Raw genomic sequence first — 18,124 nt, forward strand, 5'->3', positions numbered from 1 at the left:
TTAAGTACCTAAAAGGTTGCGAAACTGATTTTTCCAAATTTGGCGTAATAGTAAAATATTCTTTCGACCTTTACCGACATTTCGTGGCGTTGTACTCACCAAAAAATGTTTCCACACTATAACTGTTTGAAAGATCCCTTGAACCAACGCACTGCAAGCATGAGTGATCGTAGTGACAGCTGCCAAATAATGTACTACTTTGCATGAAAATTGTTTACTAAATTTTTTACAATGTGAAAATTTCTTTGACTCTATTTCAGGAGTCAATTTAGAGTAGCACTCATGCGTTGCTTACAAGTAAATAACTCACTACTCAATTCTAGAAAATTTTCAGGGCTCTGACGGTCATGGAACACTATGTGCTTTTTGGATAAAAGATTAAATATTTTTAAATCGAGCCACCCTAATTAACTGAAATTAACATAATTACGCTAGTTTAGTAGAAAATGAATTGCTCACATAGTCCAAAACAATTTCTACAAACATATCTTCCAAGAAACGGAGACATTTTCAAAATTCTGTAAGCGAGTTATCAATTATAATACCAGGAAGGTTGATTTTTTCTCTCTGTAGTGACCCGTAAACATATGTATTATATCAAACGTCGTCAGATTATGTAATGAGAAGTAGTCAGTCTACCACCAGCACTCGATCAATTAACAGGCTCAAATAAATAGATCAAACAATTACACCGACTCGTCTTTTATCATAATGCCAACGGCATTATATTGGGGACCCCTAGTATTTTTGGACATGAATGTTAAATTATAGTAAAGTTATAAAGTCAATTACCCGACGTGGGTTAAATATCGCAAGAATTACGAGAACATTTGCTTAAAAATTGAAATTTCAATCGTCCGTCACGTAAAAGTGAATTATTTCATTGCATAAAGACGACAAGACATAACGGGTCTGATACACACAAAGAGAAATTCTGGTTTCGGTTAATCGAAATATTCGTTTCTATTATTTTGGTCGGATTTGGCGCAAAAGCCATTGGAACTAAAGTGGAAATTTCCAAACGATTTTGGCCCGCAGAAACATCAACCGTTACAAGCCATCGGTGCATACAATTATAGACTGGTCGAGAGAGACATAATAATCGTGTGGTGGATTCAACAAGCAACTCAACGTACATCCGTGGTGAATCAAAGGCTTCTTTTACGTGGAAACTTCTTGCATGGAAGTTAAAAAGAATTCAGAGGTCATCATGGAGTTCATACTAATATCAAGGGTAGCGTCAGCCGGTTTGGTTCATCCGTTGTTAGCCGACACGTCGACAACGGAAGGTCGTCAAGTTTTGGGTTAGAAAACCAATCAGTCGACACAGTTGAAAATATCGACACATCATGGTACAAGCATTCCAAGGAAATTGTGACAAGATCAGCGCAGAGGATTGATTTAAGTTTCTGGCATGTAGTCAAAGAAGAGAAACAAAGAATCAACCGAGGAGGACGCCCATTAACTGTACATTCAATAATCGTACACGTGTACCGGCGAGTACTGAGTAATCATCCGCAAAAAATATTTCAATTCATCGATTACCTACGAAAATATGCAACCACGCATGGCGTAAGGGTGGAATGGATTGAAATTTTGAGTCGTTTGCGAGACTAATTTGGATAAATGAATTTAATCGCCTTGAATTCCAGTAAATAATTTTTGGAGGAAGCGTAGGAAGCGACATTTATTATCGAACGACCAAGAAAATCTCCATCGACAAAGTAGTTCAGTAACTGCTGGATTCCGATGATGTGGATTCAATTGTCGGTGGACTCAGTAACGGAGTGGGGGAAAGAAGAACTTCGAAGGTCTTCGAACCTAAAAAAAATTAATATAAGCGATTTCATATAAACAAACTCACCTCTCATGGGAGTTGAGTTTGTCTATATGAAATCGCTATGTCCTCCGGTTTGTATGAACAGACCATACCTGGTCTGTACATTCATTGCGGCCAGCAACTCATAGCTCTTTTTGTTTCTGCAGAAAATTAAATTAAATTTGAGTAAAATGAAGCATGTGATGGCTGCTGTTTTCTAAATAAAAGAGACATTCATTTATCGTGTGACCATAATTTTCCTTATCGTGATAACTTATGTAATTTTTACCCGTATTTAAGTTCGTAGATGGATAATATTGGAGTAGTGAGGTTGGAGTATAATTGTAAACACAACTTGTTACCACGAAATTTTTGCTGGATTTCCAGAAAAATTTCTTATTCGACGAGTAAGTGAATCTGGAATTTCAAGTATTCAAATTAGATGGCCCCATAAAATTTTAAGAGTCTGGTAAACACTTCTCAAGCAACAAGTTTTTTTTGTTATTCCCTTGACCGAAAGTCACGGTCTTACACCAGAAAATAAATACCGAAATATTTGGGTAACAAAAAAATTCACTGTGATTGAAAATGTATGAAATGGTATGAAAAACGTTAAATGTGGGTAACAAAAAATTGTTGAGGTCACGATAACTTGAGTAATTTTTAACCTATTTAAATGAATCTTTTTTTTACAAGTGTGGAATTAAAATACCGAGGCTAAGTTCGAAGATGGGCTATCAGGGACGAAAGATCTGGAAGCTATCCCAGAATTTTACACTGTTGATTATAGCCTCAATAGAAAAAGATTACTTTGATGAAATTTGATTTTATTGCCTATCCACCCGGAATATTGTTGTTACACGTACATTTCCCACCAGCGGAAAGCGATCGTTACATGTGGGAACTTTTTCATTACATCACAAGTGAAGGAATATTCATATGAAAATTCATTACATACCAGCAGAATTTCAATACTTATCAGCAAAAATGTATCACATGAAATATTCTTTAGCACTGAAATCGAAACAATACTCGCGATAATAGCCATAATTTCAATTATTTCAACTTCGACGAACACATATGGCCAAACAATTTTAATTTTTGCATTTTTCACTTATTTTCAAAAACAATCAACACATTTGTCTTTATTATCATGTATTCACTTCACTTCACAGCAAAATTTATTGTAACACCACCAAAATCGACAAATATTACGCAAAATATGAATCTAGCACTTCACAAAAACAAAACAGTCGAAGTAGTTTGTCAGCATGTTATCAAAACAGTAGTGTTGCCAGTGATGCTTTCGGGATTAATGTTATGAAGAAGTGTCTTCTTGCGTCTTCTTGAACACTTTTGGTTTTGAACTGTCAGGTCCTTGCGTGGAAAAATGTACTCGTAACAACAATATTCCGGGTGAATAGGCAATAAAACAGCATACATTGGATGCTGCTTGGTAGTCCATTACACTCGGAATCAATTTTGTGAACTCGCGAACTCACTCGTGTGGTTTTAAGCAACTCGCTTTGGAAACGGTTAAGCTTGTTGCTTAAAACCACACTTGTGAGTTCGGCTCGTATCACAAAATTGATCCCTCATGTAATGAACTACCTCCGCAGCATCCAATGTAATCAACTATTGTTTGGTAGTGTGAGCAAATCATCTTAAGTTTGTTTCCGATAATGTGCATGAAACAAGTAAGAAGAAAAATTTCACCAGCCTCTAACCGGTAAACATCTCTTGTTAGTGAACTGCTAACAAGTTGATAGTTGACTAACAAATTTGATGGAAATTTTATGAAAACGTTAAAGGTAACCACCATTCTTTGTCGGCATTCTCAATTAATTTCTGAATATTTTCTTTAAATTCATAATTCAAACAATCAAACAAAATATTTTACAACTCCGATGCGAGTGTGAAGTTTGTGGCCAGAGCGAAGCGAGACATATTCGACAGATAGAAAAATTCAATTTAACCGATAAAAATAGTACCGATAAAAAATAATAAAATACCGATAGAAATGTGGTACATGTCGCTGGCACCTCTAAGGTAAAACGATTTTTTGTCTTTCCTTCACACTTTGTCGATTTTAGAAATCTAAAGCAACGGCGGTTCGTTCCTAGGGAATTCATCCTTCTATGAAATGTAATTAGAAGACGTTTTGTCCGTTCCTAGGGAACTCATGTTTTTACAAAATGTAACGAGAAGGCGTTTTGTACGTTCTTAGGGAATTCAGCCTTCTATGAAATGTAATGAGAAAGCGGTCTGTTCGTTCCTAGGGAATTCATCCCTTTACAAAATGTAACAAAAAGGCGTTTTGTTCGTACCTATTCTTCACTTTTTTCATCGTTCCACATTCGCAAAACTTCGCATCTACTCTGATTAAATTTGACAAAGTGGCAATCAAACAGAATAATAGATAGCTCACACGAGTGGGAAGTTTGCATAATTCACACGAGTTTTTTTACGATTTACGGTTGATTGAAAATCTTGGTACAAATTTATAAGAAAAATGAGAACTTAAAGATCATTCTATCCTACGTTCGAAGGTTTATTTGAAGGAATACAGCATATGTAAAAATAAATTGTGATCAAATATAGGCATTTGTATCAGTGGTGCTTCGGAAGTTCAACAATGAAATTGATCAAAAATATATTGAAAAAATTGTCAGTCAAGGGACATGACCCGCCCAAAACTACCTAGTTATTAAAAAGTTGATGATGATCACAAAATCGGCGAGCGGCAGGTTTGCTACGCCCAAATTTGTAATATCCTTGAGACTTTTAACTTTGTATTTGTTTCACACTTAAAAAAATTGAGGAAGTATCACATTTTCGTTTACAACCGATTTTACATAATTTCTGGACCCACAAACTTGACAGTTTTGGTATTGAATGGTTTTTAGGTTTTTGTCCCACTAAATAAACTAGGTCTCACCCGTTGGGTGGGTTAGATCCCATGAGTGTCTGAACTTCTCAATAGTTTTTCTATTGGCCATGAGTTATTATTTCAGCTAAATGTTATCAAAATCCACAAAAACATAACTTCATAATCCATCTTGGAACCTAACGTCAGGAATTATATAGTTCATCTAACTTTTTTTTTTAAATCAGTTGAGAAGGACTAATTCTGGTTAACAAAGAGTAGAAAATACTTGTTTTGACAACTGCTCCCAGATGGACACATACCAACCATTATCGAACTTGACCTGAGGTTTTTAATCCTTTATCGAGTAAAAATAAAGAAAAATCGATTGAGATTTACTCAAATTATCATGTTAGCACAGAGCAGAAAAGTGTTACATTTCAAGATCAAGGCTGTATACTTGGGGAGGTCACGTAGATCGTCATTTTTATTAAATTTATTAAATTTAAGAATCCATCTAATACGAAAACGTATGAAACTGTCAAATTTTGTGTGTGTCACCCGTGTATCTGCATCTGCGTGTTCTCCTGATGCGCCTTTTGGTAGGCCCTGGACCTCCCTAAGTATACATTTAACGTTTTTAATCCCATTTCCATACATTTTAAATTATTGTGGTGTTACGTACGGTGTATTTTCCGTTGTAAGACCCATGACTTCAAGTCAAGGGAACAAGTCGTTATTCGTATGCGACAAAAATGTCGATAAGAACATATTGTTCAAAGCATCTAATCACATATAGCGTATTTTTCGCCACAGAATAGCAGACTGTTATCCCGAAGATACTAGGTAGATAAATAACTATCTCAGGATTCGTACTAGTGATTGCATCGTCTGTTATCGTCTGTTAAAGAAACTGGTTGGTTGTATAAAATTATATAAATGTTTTAGATCGCATTAGATGAATTCTTTATTGAAATTTCGATGGACCAGTTTATTTGAATGTTCAAAAAAATAATTTCTTGTAAAATAAAAACGAATGATATTCAGTTCCAACCAACAGTTCCATTCAAATATTGCATTAAAAATGTCGTTCGTTGCCACGGTAGTTCGAAAATTAAATCCACCAACGGTTGAATCACAATGGAAACTTCTATATACCATATCCAAGAAGTTTAGCTCAAGTACTGGCTATTCCACAGAAGAAATTGAGCAATTCAGGAAAGTTTTCCGTACCATGCCCTCTTACGAAGAATCTATTACTTCCAAGGAACTCATACCTTTTCTTCAGGCAATTAACTACATCAAACCGATGGAAACTTATCAACAGTATGTTGAATATTCGGACAAGATATTGGGCGGACGATTCGAGTTGACTCAACTGATGAAATATATTGAAGCGCAGCATGACTCCCGTCTACTGATGAACGAATATTTGAAAAACTTTGATCGGAATAACGATGGGTACGTTTCGAAAGAGGAATTTGAGTTTGGAATGAAAACGATTAGATACCACGATCCCAAACTGAGGAATATTTCTTACGAAAAATTTGTGAAAGAGGCGGACGCTAACAAGGATGGGAAAATTAGTGTTTCCGAGTGTAAAGATTGGTTAAATAAGAATTTTGTGCCAGTAGCATGAAGACATGAAGTTGACGAGGACGAAGTGTACAATGTTGTGATCGTGGTTTTGGTCGATTGATCTGAGGCAATTTCACATTTATACAACAAGCAAAATTGTCTAAAATCTATCGTCCACAACAGATACGTAGAAAACTGATATTTCTTATAAAAACGAAATTAATAAATGAAATTTTTTTTTTTTTTTTCATTTTTTTGAAGTGTTTATTGATTTATTTGACAAGGAAAGGTGGTCAGGCTTAGCCGTCATTCCGACCTGTAAAACCTTGTATCTTTTTAAAGTACAGATAACAAATTACAAATAAAAAATTTCTTCCAAAGGCTTTTCTGCGGAGATGGTTCCCATTATGCAACTGGCGTTGTATCGTTGTATGGCCATAGAAATTTTTTGTATCAGATATGATTTTGATTTTTTATCTCCGCTAATCTCTTGTAATTTTGATCCAATTTTTTCTATGAAATTTTTTGATTCTGTACTCCATGGGCCCATGGTTTCTACCGCGAAAGCTAGTAGAATATAATTATTACTAGAAGTTAAATTAGAATAATGTTTATGTTTGTTAAATGCTGCAGTATTAGCGAGTTCTCCAGCCTTTTTAGTTGTTTTCGATAGATAAGAGTCGGCAAAGGTGTCTACACAAGTAGCGTCCCAAACGAGGGGTTTTCCTTTGAACCAAGGTGTTAACGTCACGCCATCTGGTCTTTTACCGTCATTTCTAGATAAACCTATTGGTTCTAATTTGTTAGGAACATGCAATGATAAAAGAGCACGACTAATTATATCATTAAGCTCTGCGTGACGTTGATATCTTCCGGCGCTTTTCTGGCAGCTGAGGCCGTGTAAGCCTTTTGGAGACACCAGAGATCCGCATATGCAATGATGTACTGAACATATGTTACATCCTAGACGCAACCCAATGCAAATTCTGAGAGAATTATTGTCCATGAAAGTTCCAATATTCGAAGAAGGAATTGAATGTAGCCAGGCGTTAGATTCTTTACATTGTAAAGCCTGAAAACGTGCTAAATCAACCTTAGAGGTAAATTTTAAATTCGTTTTGATTATTCGTTGAATGTTGATAAGATCCCAAGCCTTTTGTGAGGACTTCAAAGAAGGTACATGAACATTGAAACCTTTCCATTTCTCTAAAGCTTCATCGAATCTAATGGAAAAGGCCTCGTCGTGAGAATTTACGATACGAGAGACGAGGCCCTTAACACCAAATGAAGAGCTGAGGAAAGCCGGTAAGGAAATGTCCTGTAGTCTTCTTATTCCGAGACCACCAAAGTTAATAGGCAAAGTAGCTTGTGTCCACTGTTTGTTATCTAAATCAACATTCAGAATCGTTTCCAAAAGTTCTTTGACTTCGCCATCATAAGCTGAAAGGAAATCAGCAAATTTCCAAGCAGGAGACGTTCTCACTAAATAAGTTAATTTCGGAATAGCAAAACAGTTACGTAAAAGGTATAATGACGTATGTGAATTCAAAATTTTTAAGCGTTCAAACATAACCCTCAATTTACTCAATACTTTTCCCGCAAATTTGAAAAAACCTTCTTCGAAAATTGGCGCACCGAGCAGATTCAAATCCTCCTTAGTTACAATGCGAATGCCAGGACAAAGATCATTGAATTTCGAAACAATTTCTTCGTCAACTGAGCCTGAACAGAAGAACAATTCACATTTCGAAGGATTTATCTTAAGACCAATTTTATCCGCTTCACTGATCACTGTTTCGAGATCGTGGTATACTATTTCCGGATCATCGCATACGGTTCCGTCATCGAGGTACCAGACGTTCAGTTCACTTTTTAAACGTTTAATTAACTTGTGTATGGTTAATGAAAACAAAAGAGGACCTAAAGGGTCTCCTTGCTGAGTACCTATCTGAGACAATATTGTATGTTCACCGAAAAATAAAAGCGAAGAATTTCTGTAGCATTGCCAAAGATAAGGATACAGAGAAGGAAACACTTCTTTTACCTCATTCAACATAGCATCTCGCTCAATTGAATTAAAAGCATTTCTAAAATCTATCTTTAAAAGGACCTTAAACTTGCCAGCGTTAATTGATAAAAAGCTTCTAGTCGCGTGTACCGCAGCTTCACAACCTTGCCTGGTACCAACTCCCAACTGAAGAGGATACAGAAATTCGTGAGCCTTTTCGTTAACGTGTAAACAAGCGACTTTTGAAACTAATCGTCTGATCGATAGGCCCATTGCGATTGGGCGGATTCCTCCATCTTTCTTCATAAGTGCACAGAGAGAAGCACCGAAGGCGTATTGACAAATTGCATCATTTACTTTACCACGAAGGATAAAATTGGTAAGTTCCGTTATAACTGAAAGAGACTCTTTTCCTGCGTCAGCGGCTGAAATTGAAATTAAGTCTTTAAAATATTGCGGATAAAAACCGTCCATTCCTGCTGATGAACCACTGCCAAATGACATTATTGAAAGTTTCACATCATCTTCGCTAACTTGTAGACTGAGTTCGTTCGTCGGAGGAGATGGAAATACTAAAGAACGAGACGGAGATGATTTTGTGATAATTTTTCGTGGTAAATACTGTGATTTTCAGCTTCTTCTTTATTTTTAAGACCATGTTTGCGTTGATGTATTTTTAAGCCTCGATCGTTTTTAGCAATAAAACCACATTCTAAACAAGTTACTTCTGAAGTGGTGTTCAGCTTCGTAGGATTATCGTTGAGGTCCTTTCGCTTTACTTGACACTGATAGGATTCACAAAACCAAGCTGTACCATTGCTCATAATTGTATTATATTCATCGTCTGATATCAGAGCACAAGTAGTATGGGACCACCATTTGCAGCCTTCGCAGAAAATCCATTTCGCATTCTTATTGTCGCAGTTATTATCTATGTCGAACATACAAATGCAAAAACGTTCCTCATCATTCGTATGTCCACCAGAAGTGTTTCCCATAACGAATGGCTATACTTTTATAGCCAAGTTCGGTTAAAAATTTATAAATTTTTTCTTGGAGCAAAAAATTCTCTGCCTTTTCAATTGCACAGCTTTTGCGTTATTGTCTAAAAGTAACCCCAGATTACTTGAAGGTATAACTTGCAACCACTTTGAAGACTCTTTCGTTGATGATGCAAGTAACCTAGCACGGTCCACTGGAGAACTAGAAGCCAATAACTCGTCAAAAACCTTTCGCACACCCACCAAGTCCCATTCCTTTTGAATACTCTTAGATTTTTCGCTCAGCAAAGAGTATTCAGAAGGAGGACTTTGCAAAACTGATAAAACGTCACCGTTCAGCACTAGGGATGGGAGGCGTTCAAAATTATCGATAATATCAATCGAAAGAAATTATCGATAATCGATTAATCATATCGTTATCGATAATTTAATAATTATCGATAATTATCAAAATATCGAAATTCGATAATTATCAAAATATCGATATTTTGATATTTATCTGAAAATTCATGAAAATATACCGATATATCGGAATATATCGATAAATATCGGATTTTCGGACCGAAATATCTTTATATCGAATTATCGATATCTTGATAATTACCAAAATATCAATAATTATCGATTGTCGATATTTTTTTGATAATTTTCGATAAAAAAAGTCGATAATTATCGATTATCGATAATTGATAATTATCGATAATCATTTTCATTATCGCCCATGCCTATTCAGCACTTTCAAACCAAACTTGCTGAGGATCTCATCCGATAACTTCGAAGACTGATGGACAGACGACAAATACGCCGGATAGGCCAACTCCGAGGATTTCCTAATCCCTAGACCTCCGAACGAAAGAGGAAGAGATGCCTGCTTCCAGGGAACCACTCCAAGCTTCGTGTTCGTAACAATTTCAAGCGTAGTACGAAACATCTCATCTACCTTGTTTAACACCTCGGGTACTAAGAACGACTTACAAGTACGTAGTAGATAATTAAACCTAGGAGCTGAAAGAGAACTCTTAAAAACACATAAAGCAGGATGAACGTCCAAAAGCTGTAAACGATTCGATAACAGCTCAACGTTTTCAACTTTAGTCGAAAACATACCATGGACACCTTCTTCGAAAACAGGAGCTCCAAGCAGCTCAAAAGAAACTTTATCTACTTTAAGAATGCCTGGTAAAAGACCCGATATTTCCCTATACATTTCATCCTCCTCTTCTACTGATGCATTCACAAAAAACACCTCACACTTCTCGGTGTTCAACTCCATTCCTGAATAATCACATTAATCACAATAATCTTATTTTGATTCAATTCATCGCTAACCTACAACTAGGAAGGTTTTTTCAGTGATTCCCAGCTTCTCTCAGTCGACCAAAATCGGACGCAATTTCCAGTAGACTTTTTTATATGTGCCCAGAAAGGTGTATTCGTGTCCATCAAGAAATTTCTGTTAGAAAAGTGTACATTTTCAGTCTTTTTCGGTTGAAAACTTTAACTGCACATATCTCAGTGTGAATGAATCTAAACCCAATAAGACCCTATTTCCCCCTGAAGTATACATGCAATTACCATTCTAATGACACCCAACACGACTATGTATGGCTCGTGTAACTGGAGAAATTTCTGTAATTTCACTAAGTCATTCATGCAAATTACCACATATTTCCAACGAGCTAGATATAGTCAAATTCATCAAAATTAATCGCATAAGGTGACTAGCTCCGTCATGCACAAAGAATGGATGAGAAACCGTGTGTGCCCCTGAAACTACTAAATACAAGTCTCGATGGAACCCGCGAACCATGAAGACCAAAAACGAGATGGAAAGATGCAGTTGAGTCGGATCTTAAAGCACTAAGAGTGAGCGATTGGAGAGCGTTGGCGCGGAATAGCTCGGATTGGAGGCCAAAACCAATAACAGGTTGTGCTCACCTAAGTAAGTAAGTGGCTTACCCATCATATGTTCTGGACCAATAGGTGTGCTTATTGCTCCGGTTCTAATTAAGGAGTCTGATTTTTTCGTTTCCTTTGATGTTTAAGTGGCCTGGCACCCATTTTAGGTCAACTCTGGGTAGTTGTGATCAGCTATTCAGCGATATCCAGGCTTCGACAGCTAAAGCTGATGTGAATTTGAACGAAGATAGTGCTGGTAGGACTGCTTGGCTGTCTGAACAGAGAAATATGATACAGTGAGATCTGTTCTGTTTTACATTATGGTGAAGGCATTCTACATATGGCTCTAATTTCTGCTAGAAAGATCGAAGAATATGTTTCAAGAGTGACGAATAATTCTACGGTTTGCGTTTTACAGTACAGCCTGGAACCAGCTGATTTCTACATATCATAAAACCATCCGTATACCAAACCATTCAGGTGGTAAAACTCCATTTAACCAGACGCAACTTGGTGTCAAAGTTTGCAGTTTCTAGATAAAATATGACAACTTTTGAATTTTAGAAGGAAAAAATTGCTAATGTTGGATGTGTAGAGTAGGGTAAGACATTCTTAGTAGAAAAAAGACGTGACTTATTTATTTGACATGCAATGACGAATTGTATTACTTGTTCTGTGTTTGTTATTAATTAATATTAAAAAAAAGTAATAAGAAAATACGTTATTCAAACGCGATACTCTTGTAAACATTCAACAAGTTTATTATTTCATTGTACAAATCGGGTTTCATTTTTTTACAGTGAAAAGACTGTTCAATGTCGAGACTCTTTTCTTCCGCGATTCCAATTAAGCAGCACACGAGTTCTTCGTTAGAAATTACGTGATTTAATTTATTATTATTATCTACCTACGGCGGATATTGTGCGCTAAGAGTGGTAAACATAAAATGCAAAATAAATCTAAAATTAGTTTTCTTTTTTTTTTCGAATATTATCTATTTGTTTACAATTGAAGAGTATTCAATTGGTTTTCAGTTAAAATAAAAATAAAAAAAAGAAATATATCGACGAAAATGGGTCATTGAACTAATCGAACCAATCGATATAATATTTACTTAAATATTAAATACTTTAACCGTTGAGAAACATAATGTAATCAGATCATTCGACCACTTGCATATACATATAAATGTATGTGGCAGAGTGCCTACATAAAACATCAAAAGTATCGGATGTTTATATCGGTAAGTAAAATATCCCTTCGAGCATTTTTCACAACATATAAAGCATGAAATTTATGTCTTAAGTCTAACCACATTATCATCACATTTAATCGATTGTTTGGAATTCCTATCAGAGGAATGAATAATTTATGAGAATCAATTAATTTTTCTTCAAACTCTCTTCAAGCCGAGACTTATAATGCAATATTGGAAGAAGAAAAAAAGTGGATCTGTGTGAAATTTTATCCTCATCTATGCCACCAACTTAGTCGTAATATAGAAATTTATATAATGGAAAGAAGACACATTGCACGGATAAAAATATCATCGATATTGTTCACAGATATAAAGTGTTTCCAACTTACACTGCATATGCATATGTAATTCTAAACCAATATGTTAATTTTAATCTCTTAATCCACATCTTCGAACCATCTTATCCGTTTCGAAATGGAGGTAATCTATGTCACTGACGATTCCATTACTTCAAGAGACCAGAATATGGGAACTGGAGACGATTATGGTGTAAAATTGATTAGATTTTCATTAGAAATGATGATGATATAACGTCCCGGTGTCGATGGAACAATGTAGTCTTATTAAATCATCCATAATTTATAGTATATTCACCACACTGCTTCTAGCATTAACACTCAGATTTCAGACGTCGAAAAACTTCCAAATTTTGATACATTTGTGCGCTTGAATGTGTTTCGTGATTCAATTCGGACGAAGAAAGCATGACTCATCCTGTCCGAGGGAAATAATTGTTTTTTGTTCACCAAGGGGAAAAAAGAAGGAAATTTCATTTCGAGTGTGTTGTTTCAACAGAGAAATAGTACATTACTATGCAAGGGAAGTAAAGTGATATCTCGTATCCAGATGAGAAAAAGTATCCGAGGGCGGCAGCCCGAGGTACTTTTACTCATCGTGATACGAGATATCACTTTATTTTCCGTGTGTAGTACGACGTTTTACTATGCGAGTGATGTAAAGGTTATTGCCTATATATGTAATAGCCTTATTACATGCACCAGCATAGTAAATGAAATTTACTACTTTTTCCTGAGATCAACGTTTTTCACTACAAAGGCTCCCGAAGTTTCAGCTGAGGTGGGGAAATATGACTTTTTTTTATTTTCTCGCCTGCGTTGTGAAATGTCGTTTGTGATACAATCAGCTTCCAAATATTTTCTATGTTAATGCTAGAGGCAGTGCTATGGTATATTATGTATACCTGCTTATGTTGTTTTTAGCAAGTGTTGCTGTTCGAGCCGAAGGTGAGTGAAGTAGTAGGCTTGCTCTGACTCCGGGGAATGTGGAATATTGGGCTAATGAGATGTTTTTCTGGTTCGGAAGGCTTGAAAATTGAACCCATATCTTTCTTTAGAGTATTAAAAATTAATTTAGGCATGGCAAGCCAAAACAATAATTAACAAGCAATAACATAAGTAAGGCCCTTAACGTGGCATACCCGTTTCTCTATTTTTGGTTATTATAAGGGACTGACTATATTGACTGAATCGACCGTATACGGACATTTTGTCCCAAATGTAAATGCAAAGGAATGATTCCTACTTTTAGGTGAACTTAGTTTCATTATGTTGTGCACTGTGACAAAGTGACAAAGGTAGGTGAATTCGATACCATACAAACTTAGCAGGTGTAACAACATTAGTGACAAGAAGTACAATGATAAATGATGGAATTTGTTTTTGTACTGTCCGTTTGACAAGAGGATCGCCACGGTTCAGCAGGGGGTTTTGAACATTTGTTTTTTACACGTTGGCACACGTGCTCTTGTCAGATTCAAGATTCCTTTTACGAAGGTTACGCTGATTATACTTTGTGAAAAAGGCCAATACCTTGCAAATATGTCACATGTTGGACAGAATTTGACACTGCAATATCTGCAACATGAAAAAACTAAATGTTCGAAACCCCCTGAAACCCCGTGCTTCCACCTACGTAATATACACAAACTAGGTGAGCCAATCTTAATTTATGGCAACATCGGGATCTGAAATTTCTCTGATCCGCTAATAGTTTGAATTATCCAAGGTAGATATAGTGGCATATAAGTTGGATGCTAATGACACCTTTTTTTCCTCCACATTATCTACCTTGACATTACCTTCGGTGTTTCACTTTGGTGAAAGACTTCATAACATATGTTTGAAAGCAATAAAAATAATTGTCAGCCTTTCATCAAAATGTGGTTAAATTAACGAAAGAAAAGAAAGATCGAAAGCAAGTCATGTGTTGCAAATTGCTAAAATATTTACTCAAATGAGTGAAATTTTAATTAAAGTTGCGTTGTCTTAAATTAGACCAATCATTAATCGATAGGTATAATTATCTTCAAAATAAACCGATTATTTATGTAAATTGCTAGTGGATGTGTAGTTAAGTTCATTATTCATTTTTTATTTTATTTTGTGAACGTTTAAGCGATCTGAAAAGGGCATATAATTGGTTTCAATTATATGCTATAACGTAACAAAACGTAAGACTTGATGATGATTATAACGCGTTGTACATTAATTTAATCGATTGGGTTATAAACCAAACAATATCGTGGTTTCTTTGAATTCATCATAAATTAAAGGGGAAAATTATCAAATATCTTCATCGACAAAGTGGACGAATCTGAAGAGAAGAAAAAAAACACACAAACAACAAGGTAACAACCAATTTTATATTGCTTTTTTTCGTGTGTGGATGTTATTGTTGGAACATGAGAATATGCTGTGAAATTGTCGGTATACGATGTGTCTGTGCTGAAAAACGTTCAATAGTGTAAACAATTTAATTGAATGCGTTTAAATCAAAATTGCAGGAATAACGTTTTTGTTAATCAACATAACATGATCACGAACAAATTTAGCTATGCAAACGTTTCACTCACTCGAATATTCATCGTTGAATCCGATTCTTCAATAAAATAAATTGATGTACTTTACAGATTAGTTTATTAGTTTTAATTAAGTACTTATGCATGTTTCTATTGATGTTGCATACTACAACATTAAAAACCATCTGTTTTCTAGACTAAATTTATAAATTCCCTAGCTATAACCATCTGCTTTAATATGTAATTATAATTTTGATCATTAAATATTTTCTTTTCCTTTTTTTTAAAACAATATTCTCTTACGCATCGTATTTAGAAATTATACATTTAAAAGAAAAGATGTACATTTTTAAGAATCGTAAGCATTTACAATTACAACATGCGATCTAGTTTTTTTTTTATTCTTGTCCAACTGAACATTTTAAACAATAATAAAGTGATTGACACCGTACAATAATAACACAACTTGCACGTAATATAACTTTATCGAATGAAATTACCGCCAGAAATAGCGTGAAATTATAAAATATGTTGACAGGAGACAAAGAACATTATAGTGGACAAGTGATTGATAAATTATCGACAAACGCGTGACAATATTCATAGAGAAGACGATTAAATTTTAAATGTAAGACTCGCTGATTCTGGTGCATTTCACCTTTGAATGAGAATAAAAAAGGTAGGGACTATTCGCCCATTGTGCTAATAGTCGTTTTATAACGTGAATACACAACACAACGTGCGAATAGCCAAAGTCTTATGAACAGGCTAATCGCACAATGTGCGAATAGTCTCTTCTTAGCTATTCGCAAATTATGGAGAAAATAGTATTTCATCAAGGTCCTTAAACGATGCTCACTTTTCAGTGGTGCCAATACTTTTGATAAGAACAATGCAGTTGACTAAATCAATGAACGGCAACACAAGGTATGGTCGAATGTCAGACTTTGTATGGAGCGGAGGACATAGCGATTTCATATAAAAAGTTTCACCTCTCATGAAAGGTGAGCTTGTTTATATGAAATCGCTATGTCCTCCGGTTTGTATGAGCAGACCATGCCTGCTTTATACTTTCATTGGACTCAATAGGTTTGTTTCAAATAACTGTAAACCCGAACTTTGACAACACGAACGACGATGATTTCATCCACAGAGATGTACACAACCTAAACGTCAACCAATTTCTTTGTAGATTTTTCGTTAGAATTTTCGTCAAACTGAAAGTTGAGGTTAAGTTGCCTTCTGTGGATGAAATTTGACATTTCGAAATGACCTTGGAACAAACCTATATAACGTATTTTTTCGATGTATTGATGATTGATTGCCGGTACATTTAGGGAGCACTGGAAAGGGGACGTCGTTTTTGGACAGTCCCTTGTGGCATTTTGTCAAAGGACGAATTTAGTAAGATCGAATCGAACACCTTACCCAAATCATTTGAAAACTTAACTAAGCGCTTTATGAATATAATATCACGATTTATAAAAGTATGAATTCAATAAAATCCAACGAAAGTCCTTCCTTACACAATTTGTGTTAGGATCCAACCGAAATCCTTCCCTACAACATTTGTAAACCTTCTTAAGTTTGTATGAGGATGAAGTCTCTTGGACTGATGTTTGAGTTACATAGATATTTCTACTTTGTCGTTGCACCAATTGCAAACGGATACGTCTTAACCATCAACTTATGAACTTCTTCAACTTGTCGTCCAATTGGTGCAATTTTACCGTTTTCTATTCCATTAGAGTAGTAATTCGATTATGGAAACTGAAATAGAAATTGGTATCCGATCAAAGTCGATGGGTAAATGTGCACTGCTTTATTGTCTTTGTTACCAACCACAGTAGGTAGGACAACAAAACCAGATTGATAACCGAAAATTTTCCGATCAAATCAAATATTCTTCTCCGGAAATCAATTCATTGTCAACCTTTCGATCTATTGATAGTATTTATTTATTTATTTATTTATAGTTCCAACGAACAGGCCGAAGCCCAATTATACATTGATCAATATTGATTATTCAGCGACTTCAACTTAAAGAAGTCTAAACTACAAAGAAGTGTTATAGCACGGCAGAGTAAAATAAACCAGGCAGGAGCAGTGCATTTTGGAAACGTAAATAAGGGACCTAATACACTGTATGAAAATTTTCTTGTTAGATACTGTATGAAAATGAACTCAAATGAACACTGACAAAAATTGAAAAATTTTATTCGCAAAAATGTTGGGCTACTACATTATTCAGGTCAAAGTAGCGCTCCTGCCTGGTTAATTTTACTCTGTCGTGGTTATAGGTCTAAATGTGATATTTTTGCTTTCAACTTCAACCATCCTCATAATGATACTTCAAATCAACCAAATTCTCATACAGTGTGCGAATATCTTCTTTATAATACCTTGGCAATACCTTGGTGAGTGTCGTTTTAATAAATATTATGCACGTATGACAATGCGGTCGAGGCTTGCCGAGACGGCTTGTCATACGTGCATTAGTCATTTGTGTACCTGTTTTGGACGATTGATTTTAGGCAATTTCGCGGATTGTAGGCCGAACGAAGTGAGGCTTACAAGCGAAAGTGCCTTAAATCAACCGTCCCAAACAGGTGCACATGTGAGTTTTCATGCAGAGGGCCGGAAACCCGATAAAATTCGAAAAATTGCCCTCATTTTCGGCCCCGAAGCATGAAAATTCTTTTTCATGCCTTGGGCAAAAATTACGGAATTTTTCTCGTAATTTGGGCCCTCGGCATGAAAAGTTGTATACGCATCTGTTGTGGACGGTTTATTTTAGGCACTTTCGCTTGTCGCCCTCACTTCGTTCGGGCTACAACTCGCGAAATTGCCTAAAATATACCGTCCACAACAGATACG

The 18,124-nt window shown here is 35.6% G+C and overlaps 2 long non-coding RNA genes across 2 annotated transcripts; one reads left to right on the plus strand and one right to left on the minus strand.

Annotated features, from left to right (window-relative positions):
- Positions 1-240: 240 nt before the first annotated feature.
- On the minus strand, positions 241-13,893 carry LOC119067564. The gene is made up of 3 exons (XR_005085960.1): positions 13,841-13,893; positions 9,051-9,056; positions 241-251 (listed from the first exon to the last, which is right to left on the minus strand). It is a non-coding gene; the product is annotated as an uncharacterized LOC119067564 (long non-coding RNA).
- Positions 7,199-8,624, plus strand: LOC119067563. Its single transcript, XR_005085959.1, has 3 exons — positions 7,199-7,568; positions 8,388-8,478; positions 8,539-8,624. It is a non-coding gene; the product is annotated as an uncharacterized LOC119067563 (long non-coding RNA).
- Positions 13,894-18,124: the final 4,231 nt, after the last annotated feature.

This window comes from Bradysia coprophila, assembly GCF_014529535.1.
Source record: "Bradysia coprophila strain Holo2 chromosome X unlocalized genomic scaffold, BU_Bcop_v1 contig_12, whole genome shotgun sequence".
Lineage (NCBI taxonomy): Eukaryota > Metazoa > Arthropoda > Insecta > Diptera > Sciaridae > Bradysia > Bradysia coprophila.